The sequence below is a fragment of the Sinocyclocheilus rhinocerous genome, unplaced genomic scaffold (assembly GCF_001515625.1).
Source record: "Sinocyclocheilus rhinocerous isolate Xijiao unplaced genomic scaffold, SAMN03320098_v1.1 scaffold4514, whole genome shotgun sequence".
In the NCBI taxonomy this organism is placed as follows: Eukaryota; Metazoa; Chordata; class Actinopteri; order Cypriniformes; family Cyprinidae; genus Sinocyclocheilus; species Sinocyclocheilus rhinocerous.
This window is the reverse complement of record NW_015634824.1, coordinates 93522-98564: the sequence shown is the minus strand read 5'-3', so window position 1 is coordinate 98564 and position 5043 is coordinate 93522. Positions and strand designations below refer to the sequence as shown.

Here is a 5043-nt window from a genome sequence, read left to right as displayed (position 1 = left end):
GTTTAAATATAACATTTTAATGTAGAAATATTAAATGATTGCAAAAATGAAATATCTTCTTTGTTTAAATATGAAACTACAACCGCCAGTAGGTGGCAGCAAGTGACTGTCTTAATGAGTGAGTTGAATCAACCGATTCGTTTAAAAAGCTGATTCATTTAACTTTGCAAACGACTGTACTTATAGCCTAATTGAATCATTTGCTGGTCCGTGTAACGCTGAGGAACAAAACTGCTGTTCGGAGACGCAGCGGTTCTGCTGTTTGTTCTATTTTCTTTCTGACGGAGCAAAACGGAATTTTGGGTCTGAAAGTTACTCTGTAAGTTGTGGTTTATTGTACATTTGCCATGGTGCAGATATTCTGGGGGGAAAAAACAGGACTCTTGTTTGTGTGATAGGCGAAGTCCTATATCATAGGCATAGATAGCTATGTTATAAAAACAAAAACTCATTAAATTGCTGTTTTTTATTTAAAATCATTTTGATGACATTTCTTCCCCACTATGTGTAATGGCAGTAAGACGAGGGAGAGCGCTCAAAACTCGTCAGATGATCGCATAATTTAGTGGAACATTAATATAGCAATATAGAATCATCCTCTGTAAAGAAATGAGGTGTGAACATTTGAAAATGTATCATTATCTTTCTAAATGTGCGCTCTTTGGGGCTAAAGGCTTAATGGAGCTGTTTAAAGTAGCCATGTGATAACAAACCAATCGGTGCAGACGCGATACATGTGTCCTTCTTCTATGAAATAATTATAAATACCACTTTATGCTGTTTGATTGTGGCCTCAAAGGTCGTAGTTGTAAGCTGTAGCCCCAGCTGGCCTGTTTAGATCTTGCGTGCGCAGTGGTAATTCGGCTGATATTTTCTGAATTCTGACTGGCATATAACGAACAAATCAAACAAACGTAAACGGGCAAAGGCGGGGCCCACTACAAGGCGGGGCCCATGGGCTGCAGCCCACTCAAGCCCAATGGTAAGTCCGGCCATGCACATGGGTCACCACATTTGAAGAGTCTGTCAAGCTGTGTGAGATCATACCTTGCAATGGGGTATAAGTTATAGCCCTGGGGTGCTAGAGCCCTCCAAATTGGCCCCATAGACATACTATGGTGAAGGAACTGAGCACACGTTTTTCCTACTATGGTAACTTGCATAGGAATTTTGCATTGAACATAACTCTGGATCACAATGTCATAGAGACTCTGGGGTGGGCTCATTTTACTCAGGAAACCAATCAGTCTCTCAGGGTCATCATGAAGCCAAGCCCTAACGACCATTTACAGCACCCTAGCAACCCAAACCTAAAGAAGCATATCTTTAAATCTGAATGTCATAGAGGCATGGGCTTTGGTTTATATCGTTCATACTGGAAAGCAGCCTTTGGAGTATCATCACTGGCATCTGCCAAGCCACTCCCTAGCAACCGTTTAGCAAGACCTACATCTCTTTATATAGACATAGGGGATGACTCTTTTGACTTATGCTAGCCAACAGGACTTCCAACATGCTACACATGCTAGCACTGAATAGTTACATGCTAATAGTGATTAGCTAAGTGTTAAAATGTGCTAAAAATCCTAATTATTAAAACATGAAAAAAAAAAGACTCTAGTAACTGCACAGTGCAGAGTTTTGCCACGGCAAGCACCACTCGCATTTTCTTCAGAAAATGTATATATCTAGTTATCTCTTATTATCTTAATTATCCAAATGTGTATTTTCAGGTGCTATAGAAGATCATCAGCGAGATAACATTTTAGAAAGTAGCAGAGAAAAGCTCTGAGATCCAGAACACATCCAAATTTCAGAAGAAGAAAGTCACAAAACATAGGAGTGTAACCTTGAAAACCCATCATTGCAACCCAGTGTTTTTCCAAAATTCACCTCAAAACAATAAACAATATACATCATGACATGAATGAGTGAAAACAAACTAAGAACAAACAGGAAAAAAGTAAATGCATCAGTTTCGAGGTCTCTGAGGATTAGAGACTGAAATAAGACAGAATCTGTGTAAATTGATTTTTCCAGTTTCTAATTTAAGAGCTAAATACATGTCTGTGCATCTCACTCTTTCTATTTATTTCCACAGGTGAACAGTGATGTGATTTTTTTATCGTAGACAAAAAGATGGCACTCTAGAAGTAGCAAGGGTGAATGCCACTCACGTGGGCCGCATAGTGCTGACCAAAGCCGTGCTTCACGATGGACGTCAGTCCACATCACTGATCAATACAAGTTCCCTGAAGGTGAGAGAAGTTGCTGTTAGACAGACATAAAGGGTCACATAAACATCACACAACCAGAATCTGCTTTCATTTTAAACCTTTATTTACTCAGGGAGCCCAGAGGAGCGCCGTGTGCTGGAGAAGGCCCGAGGAGTTCGGCTGTCAGCGAAAGAAAGCCTCTCTTCCTCAGGGTGACGTGGAGGTGGAGATCCCCAGTCTGGACGTTCGCGTGGGGGACAACTTTGACGTAACTGCAGTTTAAGAACTGCAGTAAGCAGCGCCGCACTGGTGACGTGTACGTCACCGGGACCGCGGTGTATTATACCGGAGTCCCGAGTGCCAAGGTTGTGTTTAAAACTCCCAAAGTCAAACTGGATCCACTGCAGAGTGAGTAAATGATGTAGGAGAGAGTGTAAAATATGATGTTGTTGCATTATATTCATGCATTCAATGCTCCCCCTGCTGGTGATGATAGGTAAGGAGGAGAAAGTGCTGGTGCGCGGAGAGGACTACATGCACAAGCTGGTGGAACAGGCAAACATTCACTTCATCCGCGACGGGGAAGTTTAAAGAGACTGGACAGATCATTACAGCGATGAAAGTCATCACAATGGACAACCCCAAACTCATTGTGAAGGTCAGACTTTAATCATTACTGTTACTGTACCTCTCATTTACATTAAAACCAGGGTATCCCAAACTGGCCTTGATGAGGGAACTGAAAAAGCTAATAAATAATTTTAAAAGGTGAAAATGAAAATAAATACTTTAGTTTAATAATTTTTTTATTGTTTACTTGCATGTCATGTAACCATTAACCAAAAACAGAGAACCGTGAACATGTAAATATGTTGTTAAATTCTTGAAATAATAACTTAAAAAGGGGCTACTTCAAGTGATTATTTTAGGTTAAAGAGGTTCAGCAGGTAAAGAAAGTTTAAACAAATAAATTAAAACTCATCCTAATATAGTTTAATATTAAAGTTATTATTAAACTTACTTTTAAGCTTCAGTATATTATAATATAAAAAATAATACAAATAATTAATGTTAAATATTGTTGAACTATACATGTGTTATTAAACATTATATAAACTTATATTATTATTATATAACAATATATAATATTAACATAATATCTGAGTCTGATCAGTTTAAAAATATTTTAAGTTTAATCGTATCAAACTGCATTAAGACTGTTTAGGTTTAATTTATTGTTCAAATCAGGGATTTTTTTATTTTTATTTATATTTTGGTCAACCATATTCATTTTATTTCAAATATTTACTTGAAGTGCTCCTGAGATTTTAAGTTAATTTTTTTATATGTTTTATAGGCTGGGAACACACATATTCCCAAGGAACCCAAATACTAACAAAATCTAAAATTCAAAAATTCAAAAATTTAGTTTGAATGAACTGTAAGTTGCTTTCAATATAAGTGTCTGCCAGTTGAATGTAAATTAGTCTGCTGCCCTCTACTGGTAGTTTTCACTTCTCTCTCTCTCTCTGGGTGTTTGTGCGGTCTCTCTGTAGATCACTGGTTCTCCAAGAGTGAGTGAGGAAATGTACGTGTCTGTTGAGTTCACCAACGCGTTTAAATTCAATCTGGAGAACGTGGATCTGCGTATGGAGGGTCCTGGAATCATGCCCTTCAAACGCAAGCAGTACAGGTGAACACTGTCAGACTGATGCTATTACACTGAAACTTTTTAATATCTGCTATTATAGAGGTAAAGACTTAATGTGGGACAAAATATTATGAGACTTTTCAAATTTAGAACGGTCGAATTCCAAAAATAATCAAGTGCATTTTAAGCAAGGACAGTGTACATTTAAAATCTTTAAAAAATATATATATAAAATATATAAAAGTAATATTTACTTTATATATTACTAATTTATATATCCATAAACTTTATATACTACTACATTTGTTACTCTTTAAGAGCTAAATGTGACATGGACGTGTTTTTTTTTTGTTGTTGTTGTTTTTTTAGATTCACCCTTCTTAATTGCAACACCAAGGTCATGGGTTTGATTGCCAGGGAATGCATGTTATAAAATCATTAATCCAACATATATCTTGAATGCATTTCAAGTTGCTTTGGGTAAAAGAATCTGCCAGATGCATGAATGTAAATCTGTTCTACATGATTTCTGATGTGCTTGTGATGTATTTTACAGCCTGATTGCTCCAGGCACCTCTATAACATGGACAGAGACGTTCAGTCCCCGACGGGCCGGCTCTACTAAACTGATAGCCAGTCTAGACTTCGCAGCTCTCAGACAGGTGTATGGAGAGACTGAGCTCACCATCCAGCATTAAACACCACAGAGAATGAAGCTGAGAAACAGATCCCTGTAGTCTTGATCCATGAAAAAAACATGTAATCTCCATCACAGCATAAACTATATAAACACACATACCTTTCTTTGTATTGACTGCACTAATACAGCTTGGCATGATTTATCTGTCAGTGGAGAATAAACATAACAAAATGTTTGCTTTTGTTTCTGACTGATAACATGCTTTAGAAGGGAATAAGCATAAGCACAACATATAAGTAAATTAATAAAAATGCCGATAAAAAGGTAGTGTTTTTAATTAAAATTCATTGTATGTACTCATTGATTTTGCAGTGATTTCCTGACATAATTTTACGACTACCATTCAAAGATTCACTCTAAGCTTTGATTTAAAAAAAACTAAAATGTTTCAAAGCTTTTTGGACAGTAGCTCAAGTCCCAACCAAGACCAAGCTGTTTATTATTGGTGGATGTTGGGCGTATGAAATGTAAGTTAT

General features: G+C 37.1%; 1 pseudogene; it reads left to right on the top strand.

Annotated features, from left to right (window-relative positions):
• LOC107745959 (coagulation factor XIII A chain-like) overlaps positions 1-4653 on the top strand; it is a 20058-nt pseudogene extending 15405 nt beyond the window's left edge.
• Positions 4654-5043: the final 390 nt, after the last annotated feature.